The following is a 15,778-nucleotide window of genomic DNA, read 5'->3' on the forward strand; positions in this document are numbered from 1 at the left end:
TTGTTCATTTGAAGGATTTTTGCATCATTTGAGCAAGTCTAAAACAAAAAAAAAAAAATTCTTTTTTTTCTTTACATATTTGCAACTCAGACATTTGCTCCAAAGTCATCTTTCAAACTTCCCAAATGCCCCAATCGCCAACCCTGGCGGTGATTTTCTTAGCTTGCAGCCCTCAGGCTAAGTCTATTCTCTCTAATTTATAATAAACTAAGCGGAGCAACTTCTGCTCTTTCTGAAAAAAATCAAAACTGCATTGGAGAGAGATCTGAACCCTTCTTTGCCAGATGACATTTGAGACTCAGCCCTTACCATGGCAAACTCAACATCACTCTATGCTCCCCACTCTTTTATACAATTTGAGTAATTGATAGGGCACACATGCCCAGATCCAAACTAGTTAGTATTTATTTGGCACTGATTATGCCACGCTAAACCAGATGTTTTGGACATGTCCTGCTTCAGCAAAATTCCAGAAGGATGCTTTTCACGCATAGTTTGATCACTGATCTGAAACTGGCTCCTAATCCTTGACTTGCTCTATTTGGTGTGGTGGAAGAAGAAATAAACGCCTAAACTTAGCAAAACGTCATGTGCTGTCCTTTAGATTTCTCCTGGCCAAAAGTGTAATGTTTCTAAGACGGAAGTCCGCCGCCTCACCCACCTACCCACTTTTGATAACTTTTAGTCTTGAAGAGATCCATTGCTGTTTCTCTAATCAAAGGGGAAAATTGGGACCTTTTCTAAAATACTTTTTTAATCTTTAACTTAAGGATACTTCTGCAGTTAACTAACTTATTCATATCTGACTTTGTTGCCATCTCACAGTAAGAAGTGACATCATCTTCCTTTTTTTCTTCTTTTGTTTCTTCGTTATGTTTGAACAACTGTAGAAGATAAAGTATTCAAAGTCTTCCCAAATTGCTACTAAGGGACATTATTCTAATATTATTCCACTATTTTTAGATGCAGATTGGTGAATCTTTGCCCATCTTAACATCAGAGACAAAGAAAATGCTCTTTTTATACCCAGTCCCCTTACTGATTTATTGCCAAATAACCTTATTATTTGAAAAGAAAAATGCTTCTCCAGCTGTTTCTTATTCATATCACTTACTTTTCAAGCCCTTTGTTGCCTCTATTCCCACTCTTTTGATATGTGTTGCTGTCATAGAATTCAAAATTACCTTATTTTTCCTAAAATTTTAAAAAACCTTTTTAGTTTAAACATTTGATATGTTTACTGTTCCATTGTAAAAAAAAAAAAAAAAAGTGGGTTGATGAGATCTGCAAATCATTGCATTCTGTTTTTATTTACAGTTAACGTAAGGTCACAACTTTGTTGAATAGGAGTTTTATTTTATCTATCTCAGTTGCCGGTTGTTTTTTATTTTTTAGTTTTTTTTTTTCACATATATTGATCATATGTACCGTTGTGGAGTACAGACAGTTTCAAGCCTAAGGGTGTAGGATTATTACATTACACCCACTAAGCTGCAAAGTCTGTAAATAAAATTATTAAAATTGTTTAATAAAATCTTTCTTGAGTTACAAAACAAAATCTAATTAAACCTCCTAATGAACATTATCCTGGCAGTATCCAGGCACCATCATTGCGATTTAAAATCAACGTCCTGCAAATAAACTCGCAACAATGGACGTTTTAATCTTGCGCTGATGAAACAATCCTTTTTCTTTTACAGCATTATTGCGAGTGTAAAACATAATGCAGCGAAACAGTTAAGTCCTGCTCTCTTTGTCATCCCCGTCACCATCCTTTTACCCGCAGGCAAGTGGGACTCTCAAGTGAGCACAGAGACCCCACTGAACAGGAACACAGAGGATAGTGGATAATGAGAACCACCACAGTGAGTACATTAGTACAGTCCAGGAGAAGATACTCTGTCACTGAGTGCACCCCGTACTGTAAAACTACTGATACTATTTTAAAAAGCCTGTCCACAGTAAGTTCCACCACACGTGTTTTGTTTGGGTGTCTAAAAGTGCATGCCTTCTAGTTGGATTGTAAAATTTGCATTTCAGCCAGGACATGAGAAGTGTTTACACAGAGAATACATGTATGACGTGACCAGACAATCCTAGTTTTCCTGTTTCTGATGTTCCAGTTGAAGGGATCACAGATGTCTCTGGCTCCTGTTCCTCTTGAAGGACTGATGCATACGTTTCACAAACTACCCGTGGATTTAAAGGAACTTGGCTCGGGTCGTTCTCTCCTCTCTATTCCAGTCATCACACGCGGCCAAGTCACCACAGCCTGGAAACATTAGGAAAAATGTGTCTCTTGTACGGGGTCCAACGAGCATAAAAATAGAAAATAAAAGCAGGAGGAATATTGTGATTGCAGTCATGAGTGATGGCTTCAGCGGGTTTCCAAGGGACAGGATCACATGTCAGGAAACTCGCAGCTGACAAGCTCGCTGTGGTTTGATTCGTATCTGAATGTTTTGTGTAAAGTACGCAGATTTTTAGAAAACACATTAAGCAGGGGGCTCAGGAATGTGGGACGGACATGTGGTCAGAGTCATGGGGGGTAAAAGGACCTTCTAGATCCACCCCTTGCTCCTTAACCCAGATTTATGCTGAACAGTTACATAATTCCATAAACACTCTTTTTTTTTTATTTTTACTCTGGAGCTGAAACCTAAGGCACCTAACACACAACAATAAAGTTATAAATTATATCAGCTGCATTACGTACAGCTAAATATAGAAAAACTGGAAAAGGTCCAGCAACTATCTCACACTTTGGCTTATAGATTTTTTCTTTTTTCAGACATCTGGAGTACTTAAGACTGAAAGTATATTATAGAGTTTGTTTGTAAACTCCATGACTTCTCTTAGTCTGTCTTTTCTGTTCACTTTAAGATGACCGCCAGCAGTTTTTGTCTTTATTAAATGAATATAATGTCATCTTATATAATGTATACTTTCCCATTTTTCTGCAGCAGCAGCAGGAAATCAAGAGACACTAAATGTAAAAGATTTCCTCCACTAAAGAATACACCATCAAATAAACCCAAACTTTTTTAAGTAGTTTGCAAAAAAAAAGTGTCTTCTTCCCTTTTCTTCTTTAGTTTGCATGCTGCCGTCTTCCCCCCGACCCAATCCTTTGCTTTTTTTTTTTTTTATATATATATTTCCACTCACAAACCCAGACAGCCTCAGCCTTGACTCAGGGCCACCCCATGCTCTCACTGTCCAACTATTTAACTAACCGCAGTGAAACAGCTTTAATTTCAGCTTGCTGCTCAGCCTCACTGAATGTAAGATCGCTTGGGGGTCTTTCTGGAAAGCCGTGGTATGGGGTCCAACAGGCCAGGCAGGCAAACAAGGGAGAACAGCAGCTCTGCGCAGCTCGATCTTCCAGACCTCAGAGATCCATAAAGTCAATCAGAACAGCCTCCACGTGGAGCCATTCGTTATTTATGCCTACTTTAAATGTTTATTTCCACATCTGGATGGAAGTGAGCAGTACTGGACGACCAATTGATGAAAAACCTATGAAGGATTAATTCTGAGTGAGCTGAGGAGAAAGAACCATGTCATTTACTATCAAAAAATACCATCTGATATATTATAAAATTATACTTTTTATGATTTTGATCTATATTTACAAACATGGCCATTATTTGCTGATTTATTGAGATATTTCTCTTACCATTTTATAACAAATGAACATCAAAAAGATGATACCATTACTGACCTGGCATTGGTGGGGTAATATGAATGTTAAAATGGAAAAACCTGAAAGTTGTGTTTCTTGAACGAATGAGTATTACCCGCTGCTTTGCATTCCAACATTTTAACGAAACTGTGAGTGATCTGAATATGCGTTAGGGGCGATTCTCGTTCATGATCTCCCCAAATTTTAGCTCCTTATTTGTAAAATAGAGTTAAAGCCATTTTTGTGTTTGCTAAAGTTGGCGGTCATCTTAAATTGAGGTGATTCCAAAAGTTAATCAGTTGCAGATGTACATCCAGTGATCGCTTTCTGAGAGTTTCACTAAAACCAGTCCAGTGGCTGATGAGATATTTTGCTAACAGACAAAGAAAACAAAATCACCCAGCTGCCCCCAGGCTTGTTTCATTGTTTTGGTATTTGTGAGAGATCCTCTTCATCAGTTACATTGTTCCCCTAAACATTGAAAAAGAAAAGAGCTAAAATCCTCAAAAAATAAAATAAAAAAATCTTTGTTTTATGCTTACTTGATTAAGAATAACTCATGAGTTAATTAAAGTACGTGTCAAAGTGCCTTCTCTGGGAATGAATAGAAACATGAATCTTAAATAAAGTGACAGCTCTCAGCTGCAGCATCTCTGTCAGAAGCACCACAGTAAGGACTGACTGACAAGATTAAAGAACAGTGAGGAATGCATTGAGCATGCTATTTTGGATCTCTCTGGAAAATAAAGTCATAATTTGCTAATTTAACCAGGCTGCATTTTGTTTACACTTCTTGTTCCCCACTAATTTTTAAATTACATTTCCATTTAGGGTTTCACATTGTGCCAAACGAGCCCGTAGGCTGGCATTACGGACGGTTTGCGGTTGTGTGTTTATATATGTTTGCAGAGCTCTAAGTTCACACAGAGTATAATTCAGAAATTTGACCAACAAAGAGACCCTAATGAAAAAGCCACAAAGTCAAGAAAAAGATGTTAAGGAAAAAAATGTTGAGGAAAACAGAAAACCATGTTGCAAGAAGAACGAAATATCATTTCACTTCATTTGGCTGCACCAGAGTAAATATGAATATCTTTGTGTGGTCCTGAAAAAAGTGCGTGGCCTTGACTTTAACACTTTGCTTGCAAGTCAAACAGTGATTGGTTGGGAGTGTAATTGCTGCGGTTGTGAGATGGCACAACCACAGCAGAGTTCACCACAAACAGGAAAAAGCATAAAAAACAATAAAGAGTAAAAGAGCAAGAATGAGAAGAACAGATGACGTATAGTCATTGCTAGTTTTTACTTTAAGTTTTACTCACCGCAAATTTCTTTGTCTGTTTAGAATTCTGCTCTTAAAAAAAGGAGTAATTTGCAACACATTTCGGGTCAATGTTTCTGACACTGCCGACCAAATGACATATCAGTACGATGACAGGACTTTCATGCAGACACGTTACATGGTGACTTAGGAATCAAAGGTGAATTTAGTTATTTTGAGGCCCAAGGCGAAGCACAGGTTCAGGGGACTTCCACTTCCTGTCTTCCTCAATATATTTAACCCTTATTTATTTAAGATCTACATGTAGCTTATTATTGTTTACTGCTAGACTAAAATCTTACCTGCCAGGTGATTTACATTAGTAACTCCTAAAATAAAATCTCTTTCTGTCTATTTATTTTCTAAGTAATAGGATTTTCATTCATTTGATGTGTAGCTTTTGCTGTGACAAATTGGCCCAGGTATATATGTCTGTGATGTCTTCAGTGGACTGGTTACTTCACACTTTTACAGTTTTGGTCATCTTGATCCAGACTTCATGGGTACAAAAACGAGTCGCCTGCCATGAGTCGTTTTGTGTCATTGTTTCTTTCTGCCCGGCTCGACAGTCGTTGGTTTAAAGCACTTTATATGACTTTTATCCGTTCTGTATATCGTTAGAATTTGGTTAAGATTAGAGCTAGGATTGCTGAGTAAGGGCAAATGTGTCGGAAGCCAGCAGTCATTTCTCGTAGCCTTGCATAATCGAAGAAATAAGGAGGCATAGATCCTTCCAAAAGTAGTCAAATTTGCCTACCAGCACCTGTTTTTTGTTTCGCAGGTCCAGGAACTTTCTGCAGTCTCTGCCGGTTGCTTGGCAACTAGTTCCGGGCAAAAAAAACGATTTGGCAAACTACACATAAAATGTTGAGTTGTTTTTGAGTTTTTCTGCATAATAAACAAAAGGGATACTGCATGTAGATGAGCCTCAGGTGTGTTGCCCGTTAGGTTGGCTACTTCTGCGCGGGCCAACTGTTTCCCCTGTTGTACGTAATCTTGTTGCTGCCAAGTACATCTTCAACCTACAAACTTTTGTCATACTCAATTGACTCCCTGCTCATCTGAGTCCCAGTAGGAGTCTAAATGTTCTAAACGTTCATAGATGGAAAAAAAGAAAGACCACATGGGGCCTGCAGAAAACAAAAGAAAAACCAATCTGGTGTGACAGTGCTCTTTTTGAAGTGCATACTCTAAATCACTTGTTTGGAAAATTCTGGTCACCGTGTTTCCATCTCTCAACAGTTCACTTTTTGGGAAATGTCTCTTTTTTTACTGTCAACAAGACTGACAACTCAAACCATAAAATTACACAGAAGTTGGATATTTAAAAAAAAAATTAGTTTATATTTCAGATTGCAAATAAACTACACCAAAAACTCAATGTTCCAGTAAAGGTGTGTGTGTATATTTTTGCTGACACAGTATACTTTGGATTTGTCTGGATGAAGGGGAATACATTTATGCCCTAAGAGGATCGAGGGCCCACACCAGCCACCCTTGGGTCTTGTTATCCTCTCCTTTGCCTGTGCTTTTGGGGCAACTTTAATGAACACTCCTGCTCCTGGCCTCTTCTGGCTCCAGTCGGGCTATCTACAGGGCTGATCCCCCTCCCTCTCCTCCCTGACTGCCTATGTGGTGGAGCAGGTCCCTCTACAGCTTGGAGAGACACTGAGATGGAGACTGTAAGGAGGATAGGTGATCGAAATGAATAATTTATGTGCAGGGTTCATGCGGGAACATCTCCAGAGTTTGTCAGAACACAAACTGGCCATCACATGGATCTCTGTATAGATGTGAGGAGAAAATAAAATGTGCAAACATGGTTAAAACTTTGGCACACCACAGGTTTGCCAAAAATGATCCCACTTTCACTGATCCTAAGGAAAAACCGAACAGAGATCTGCTTACAGAAAGTGTCATTGATTACTAAACATTAATCAGTTGGGATAGGAAAAGAATATGAACTAAAGTAAGAAGCATGGCATTATTTATAATACAGTACAATATGATATATATGATGGGATACAATGCAAAATACAATGCAATTAGATACAATATGATACTATACAATACAATGTAATATGATAAGATACAAGATGAAATATGATGACACAATGCAATGCAATAGCATACAGTATAAACCAATACAGCACAATATATGATATAATGCAGTACAATATGATGTGATATAATACAAAACAATACAATTCATTAGAATAGAATGCAATGTGATACAATATGATGTAATACAATATATTACAATACAACACAGTAGGTACAATGTAATACAATACAGTGCCCTTTCAACTGTTTCTCCTTGGGGATAACTTTATTATCTTAAGGAAAAATTGATTCACAGTTGGTAATATAACACAAAGTATAAATGAACAACACCCATGCAAACTACTAAAAGTCTGATAGTAGATGCAATAAAAAACTTCTTCAACCAGTTTGTTCTCCATCGCAGCAGAGTGTATCCTTACCCTGGTAGATGCAAGATGAACTCTTTCCTCTGTGGATGACATGAATCAGCAAAGATGAATCTAGTTTGTTTCAAAGACCTGGACTTGCACAAGTCGCTGGGGTCCTGGAAGGAATTTCCACTAAGTTTCCCCAATACATCTTCACAATATTTTACAGGCATTTTTTCCCCCCCTTTTTAACAGAAAGGGACTTGTTGCCACAAGAACAGTTTCAATAAAACAGGAATAAAAAGTTTTCATAAATGTTGAATCATATTCAACACTGAAACTTGTGAAAAAAGTTCACATGCTGATAAAATGTCAAAGCGGGCTTCAAAACACAGTTTACTGAAAATCAAAGACCCATGTTATTAATACTGCTGTACTCTTTCAGCAGCTTGAAATTTATAAAAAGAGAAGGAATGCCAGTAGGAATTCTACCAAAATCAATGCAGAATTTCTTTTTTCTTTTTTTATTTTTCCACACTGATATTTAAAAACGATGAATCACACCTACTGACAAGCTCACACACTAAAGGCGCATGCTCTGAGCTATGGCCCTTAAGATTCAGAGCTGCCCCAGCAGTTGCCTTCAAAAATATCTACAAAAATCTAAACTTAGCACACAAAGTAAGGAAATTTGTGTTTTTTGACTATTTCTTTGTTGTAATGGTACGTCTTAGCAATCAATCTTTTACCATTGGAAAGCTTATTTATTTCTCCTGTTTCTGCCACATTTATTAGGAAAATACATTTTCCAAAATGCATGGGCTGGCATCTCATTATTCAATTATCATTTGTCTTAACTCAGCCAATGTGGTTGTGCTTGTCACTTCAGAACGAACAGCATGCCCCAGCTGATCCCACAGGTGTTCACTGGGGTTAAGGTCAAAACTGCCAGCAAGCAGCTTCATCCTCTTCACTGCCAAACTCCTGAGGTAGTTTCTGATAAACCCCGCTCTGTGGGGGTGAGTGTTGTCATCTTGAAGGACAGTTTGGTCTCAGACTGTAGGGCAGGGGTGGGCAATCCTGGTCCTCAAGTGCCGCCATCCTGCATGTGTCACTTGTTTCCCTGCTCCAACACACCTGATTCCGTGGTTAAATGACCTCTTCATGTCCTGCAGAAGCCTGTTAATCACTCATTGATTCAAATCAAGTGTGTTGGAGCAGAGAAACAAGTAAAACATGCAGGATAGTGGCACTTGAGGACCAGAGTTGCCTACCCCTGCTGCAGAGTTATGGGATTGCCACTAGTTGTTCACAGGTGATGACAATCAGGTGCCTGATTGGAACCTGATTGTCAGCAAAAAGCTCAAAACAAAAAGGAAAAGCAGAATAAGATGTTAAGGATTGGCAGAGACTTGGAAAATCTTTCACGGTCACAACCCACGAATTCAGCTTTGCTGCTCTACCCACAAATGCATTTTCTTTACAAATGTAGCTCTGTTTAAGTGGAAATAAACAGGCTTTTCAATGGTATAAGAATTATTGCCAGGAAGCGTTGTTACAACAAAGAAAATAAAGACTAAACACAAATGCCCTTACTTTTTGTTCTAAGTTAATTGATAAATGAACCACTAAAGCAGTTTTGCATGTTACAAACATAATAATTGATAATTAAAACTGCCTAGAGTGGTAACAGACACTAAAAATCACTAAATATGTGCATGTGATGGGAATAAACAAGTGCTGGTGAAGCAATGGATGATGATAGTGTAAAATAACAATAAACACTAGGCAGTAACATAAAATTAAAAACTATTTCAAAACCATGTTTTCTTCTTTTGTAAAGAAATGTTTCCACAAATGTCCTCAAAATTTTGTAATCTGGAGCTGAATTGACTCATAGAAATGAGCTTCATTTGTAAAGGTAATAAGAAATCATCAAGCGGCTGTCAATAAATTGAATATTTAACTGCTCAGTTTCTGAAATAACTGAAAAATGGGCTCATTTACCTGTCACCTGCACTGCTCAACTCTTTTTGCTTCACACACTGCAGCACCATCTTGTGATCAAATAAATGCAAAAGAAACAACAATTAGAGCAACAACAACAAAAAAAACCCTAAAAATTACCTTCAGGGTATATTACAACCAATTGCACTGAATGTGAGTAACAATAATTACATTTGCCAATATATTTAGTTTGTGTGTCGAGAATATTCCATGTTTCCAAAGCATTCAAACTTTCATCTTGTTTACTTTGAATTCACTTTCTCAATGACTCAAAAAATAAAAAAAAATAAAAAAGTGAAATGTAGCAGACATGCTTCAAGAAGTATTTTGCCACAGAAATCAAATCCAAATGTTCAGCTGTTGCTTTGTCTTGCCCACAGATGACAAACCATATCTGGAATTTGGCAGCAAGGGAACATTTAAAAGTCTTCAAATCCTGCATGAAGCAACCATATTAAGTGAAATTACATATGTATTTATAGCTACATTCATTTTAAAGTTAAAGGTTCATTAGTGTCTCTGACTAATTGCATATTGCGTCAGGCTAAGGCTAAAGCACTTAAATGTCAGTGAATAATTTCACATCAGCTGCTGGACAAGGAAGCTTCTTTAAGTTAATGTTTATGTAAAAAGACACTTAATAAACATTGAGGCTTTGATGATGATTATTTGAGCAGGAAAGAAGACCTGTTTATTGGTTTTTGGTTCTCTTTTTTCCCCATCCTGTACTGACGAAGTTATTGTGGCTTGTCGGATTTTGGAACATGCAAACACTTTATTTAAACCTTTACATTGCCCTAGTTTTGCATTATATGGCAATTGTGGCAGAAATATGATGAAGTTCCTGCTGAATGTGCAGCAGGGTGACGTGGACATGCTACAGCTAGTTGCTGCTATTTCTTCTTGTGCCAGCTATGACATGTTTATTTATCCCTTTTTTAGATTTGAGCTGTTTTCAGACAGCTGTGGTCTTTGCGATGTTTAGACTTGCAGTTAGCTCATTGCTCCAATCAGAATTGAACTTTATTTCTTCAAACTGAAGACAATCAAAGAGCTATGTACAACAGGTAAGATGTTAAGTGTTCATAATCTTTTCACAGACCCTCACTTGAAAATTGCCAAAATATCTCTTAAATGGAGATTGTAAACCAGCGAGGTACAAAACATATGTTCATAGAACATGAGATTTAAAACTGCTTATTAATAATAAAAAACAACTATTGTCAGAGTTTGGATCAAATAGTCAAATCTGTGAACATAAACCCCACAAATGTTTCTTTTTCTTTCCTTTTTTTAGGTGTAAAGGTAAGAGCTTAGTGTGTCTGAAAGTTTTGTTTATGTGCATGCATGGATTTCAGTCGAAGAAAACTCACGCTTGTGGAATGCCCCCTGCAGAGCCAGGACTCCGGGGTTGGATGTGTGCTTAAAGGAGGGGTTTTTGGCAGGAAGAGGCAGGGACTCTGTCCAGAATAACGGAACAACAGTGGAATGCGGTGCAGCGGGGAATATCCTGAGTCAAACACTAGGCCGGCCTTGGGTCTGAGGAGGAGCACTTTGAGGGAAAAGATTCCTAAAAGCTGGTTTTATACCTAGCGAGATGACACCAAGCACATCGTGCACTTGTGTGGCTGACAGCATGGATGCCTGCGATCGGCATTCGGTTGACTCTTTTCATTTCACACCACAACTAAATTAGAAGACCATGTCCCATGGAATGTCTTTCAAACCTGTGACTCATTCAGCGAAAATCTCCATCCAAATGTGAGAGCCTCAACTGTGGCGGTGTTGAAGTCACAGTGAATATGAAGTGTTAGTATTTCTCTCCAGGCTGTGCATTAGGCCGGATGCCACGCACCTTCGCCCACATGCCTCCCACAAACCCAGCACCCGTATATAGAGGGCAGAATCCGAGCCCAAGCTGCAAGCATGCAGATAAAGACAATCTCATTGATGTAGGAGCAGCTCACTGGTAAAAAGAGACATCTCTGACACAACCCTGCCTGCGTTACCCTTGCTACAGAATCAGATTAACTACCAGAAAAATATTGTGCTCAGGCTTGAAGGCGTAGAGTCATCTTTTATATACATTTTAAGCAGTTGGAGCGTCCTGTATGTGTGAATATGTGTTTGCATCACCATAAACCTTTTTGGTTTGTTGGGAAATACCTTCAACTGAAACACTGACAAGCAGCACAATCCATCAATTCCTTCAGCAACCATGCCTGTTCTTGTAATGACATAAATATGCACAGTGGCGCTGGTGAATGGCAATTTCCACCCACAACTCAATCTGCAAGCTACACCACTATGACTTTATGGCACCACTTTTTTGATAAGGGAGAAAAAGAATTCACAAACATCTCATTCCTGCCTTTAAAGCTGAATCCGGTTTTTACATCATTTGTACCAACTGCGCAGCAAACATCTAACAGCCCCAGCATCATTCATATGCTGCTAAACCTCTTTTTGTCCTGTTCTTTCCAATATAAGCAAGATTTGAATATGATGACTGAATTTTAGCTTGCCTTGCTCTTATTTTCAGCTCCCTCTCTTTGCCTTTCCCACCTTACTTTTTCGCTGCCAGACCTTTACTTTACCCTCCCTCCTCTTCCACGCCTCCTTCCTGAAACCAACTCCTTGGCAACCAGTTGCGGCGTCTTTCCCAGAAAGGTAGACGGCCTCTCTGTGGTGCCACAGCAACCCATTGCAACATCAGACACTGCTGCATTATTAACCTGAAACAGCCAAACGCACAGGAGCTGCCGAGAGGAGGGATGGTGAACAGAGGGGAGAAATGCAAGGGGAGTAGGGTCGCAAGTATTAAGCTGCTCATTGTTGCAATATTGGCTGAAGAGGGAAAAGAACACACACACAAAAAAGCACTCCTAGCTTTGATTTTTACACCAGCCAGCAGCATACAGCATGCACGCAGTGAGAGCATGTGAGAGAGAAAATTTTGGAGCGGTTACATTCAGCCAAATCCACAGGGGGATCAATAAGGAACATCTGGGTCTGCGGCGGACAGGGTGGCTTTTGTTTGTAGGCAGCACATCGGCCTGACACCTCACCCAGATTCTCTCAGGGTTTCTACACAGGAGGAGGGGGGGCAGGGAAGGATGCAAAAAGAAATTGCTGTAGGGGGGGTGTGATCAGGGAGGGAAAGGTGTTTGCTTTCCTGCAGGCCACATTTCTCTGTTCCAAGGCCAAGGAGTGTTCCTGCAGTTGTATTTGTGAGAAAATGTATTCTATTTTTAGACCAAAATAACCTGCTTTATCTTCTTATATGAGGTGCTTTTTGGTTTATAGTCAATATCATATTATTAAAAAGTTGTTCTGAAACACTATGTTTGCGAGACACAAGTACAATTTGAATTATGTATGTGCAAAAAAAGGTCGTTAAAATGCAAAACAAAAACTAGAACCTTATGTGACACTATCAAGCTTCAACTGAGTATGCCGATGCTAAGCGCTAAATGCTAACATCTCCACACTCATAGACTTAATGTGACAGTACAAGCAGTTAACTCGTGGCAATGTCTGCAGGGTTTAACGTGGACGTCATAGCTTCAGTCACCTTTTTGCACATGTTCCAAACAAAAGGAGACTGTCTGTTCGAGGCATGTTTATATTTCTTTTGCAGCGTGGGTGGAGTACGCAAGAGGTACAGCCTGATGCAAACAGTATGTTCTGGGAATCATTGTGTTTACAGCATGTGAAGGATAGTAAACAAGGCCGTTGTCTCATCCGTTATGACAAATGTTTTTGCACTGATATCAATGCCACATGTATTTGGATATGTTTGCAACATTGACAAAATGACTGAAGGGCAACATACAAGCAAGTAGAAAAAATTGCAGATTTGCAAATCTTACTTATGCACACTTGTTCAGTGTAAATTTCTGTAATTTTTGCCTATTCTTCTCACATGTTGTGTAATCGTAACATTACCTGGATTGAGAAAAAATAAAGAAACTGAAAGAAAAAAAACTTTGCACAAAGCCAAATTTGTATTTTGAGGACATTAGCGGTCTCTTGAAAAAAATGTTTAAAGTAGTGGTTCACAAATGTTTCCCGCTTTTGACCCCCCTCACCAAAAAACAAAACAGAACAAAAACACTGACAGAGATTTGTGACCCCACTATTGCAGATTAGAGTGTACACACATAGCTTAAAAGCCATTAAACAAAGGCATCAGAGCAAAACAAATACCCAGTATAACTTCTAAAATCAATTTATGACTTCTGTTTTCAACTCTTGCGACAGTTATGCTAAAGACATACTATTAAAAGATCAAGACCCCCATTTAGGGTTTCATGATCCACAGTGGGGTCCTGACTTCAACTTTGAGAACCCCTGGGCTAAAGATTTTTTGATTATCTGGTCAATTTGGGAAAATAACTATGCTGAAGAAAATCAAACAAGTTACTGTGTTCATCCTATTATTAAGTGTGTTATTGTTCCATGACTTAAAGAAAATCTAAAATGGCTTAGGTTTCAGTATTTTGTTTTTCTTGTTGGTTTTTAGTCATATTCTAAAATCCTGTACCAAAGGAAATATTAGACAAATGTTGGCACAATATTTAGAAGATCAACATGTTTTTTTTCTAACAGTCCAGGCATGAATCTAAATAGATTTGCCACATTTTATGGTAGAGTGTGAAATTATTGTGAGTGTTCACTTAAAAATTGCAACCTGTCCACGAAGACGAGTCATTGGATGACCAAAATCAATAGGTTTTAATCTCTGAGGATAACGATCGCATGTTTCAACCTCATGGAAAACTCCACAGCATTTACTAAGCTATGTCTATCTGGAGAGAGGTGGCTAAAATAATACCTAATGTGATATTATACCTCTGAATTTTGTGTGGTTAAAAAACCTCCATGAGGGGGTTGGTGACATGCAAGAAAAATCCAAATCCTGGCAAGATGGAGGCTTGCTTTTTTTAGGATATTGGCAGACTTTAAAGTAAACAGAGAAACTGGCAAACCAGCAGGATGCATAAATGTACGCAGACAATCTGACAAGAAGTGACCAAAACCAAGGAGACATTTTAAGTTATTGTTCACTTAGCAGGAAACTACAGAACATCGGTTACAGAGAACATCAAATGACCATTGAATCTGATTTCAGATCCAGCTTGTTGTTGTTCACTTTGGATCTTATTTAAACAAACCACCATTTAGGAACCAAACAGTGAATGCATTGGATCAACCAGGTAGATATTGCTTAGGACCTTCTTAATGAGGCCTAAATGTTAAAGGTTGGAACTTCACAAGATCTTTCCCTGTGGTATCAGGCTCCAAGAAAACACAGGGCCTACATTGATTGGCCTTGGTTTATCACCAGCTCAATCGGGTTGGGATCTAAGGAATTTGAAGATCAATTACACATCTTAACTCATGTCCTCAAGCCATTCCTGAGCACTTTTTGTAATGTGGCAGGGAGCTTTATTCCAGTACATAGAAAGAGGCCAATCATCAGGGACTACCGGTACTTTTGGAGAGTGGGGGTTGTGCAAAGTCTACAGTATTATTAATTATGCATCAAGGTAACATCAACATTCATTCATATATACACGATTTCCCAACAGAATATATTCAGAACGTCCCACTCCTTTGCTCTTATAGGGCATCCTACTGTCATCAAATCCCCAGGTAAACTCTGAACAACAGGTGTACACAAGTTATACAAAAAAAAAGTGATCCTCAACAACTTTGTACAGTTCTGACAATTGTTTATTATATTGTTTATTATATTCTTTTGTTAATGGGCATGGGTCAGCAAGGCCACTATATGAAGCAAATAGTGGTGAAAGTTTATGGTTAAATTCATTTGGAATAAAATGGGTCTTCTTACAAGTTAGACTGAACCAGTCAAGGTTTACCTTAAAGATGCACCAGTGAACATTTGCTAGTTCACTAGTTGCTTTTCATTTGGTCACTTTAGTAACCACTGCATACAGAGAAGAGCCCACAGAACTTGAAATTATAAATCCACAAAAATCCAGTCCTTCAGCCATCATTTGGCTTTCTTTTCAAAGTCTTTCATATTCTAAAACATGCAAGTTTTTTTTCTGCTTCAAGCACAAAAGCTGAAAGAATTTACTGTTCACTTGCTGCCCAATATATGAAACCACTGAACAGGCTCTGTTAGATTTGAAAAGTCCTTCCATCCATCCATTTTCTTTACCCGCTTCTCCATTCCGGGTCACGGGGAGCTGGTGCCTATCCCCAGCAGTCACTGTGCGAGAGGCGGGGGACACCCTGGACAGGTCGCAAGTCCATCGCAGGGCCACATATAGACAAACGGGACAAACAACCATTCACACTCTCACCTAGGAACAATTTTAGAGT

Source organism: Kryptolebias marmoratus, linkage group LG6 (genome assembly GCF_001649575.2).
Source record: "Kryptolebias marmoratus isolate JLee-2015 linkage group LG6, ASM164957v2, whole genome shotgun sequence".
NCBI lineage: Eukaryota > Metazoa > Chordata > Actinopteri > Cyprinodontiformes > Rivulidae > Kryptolebias > Kryptolebias marmoratus.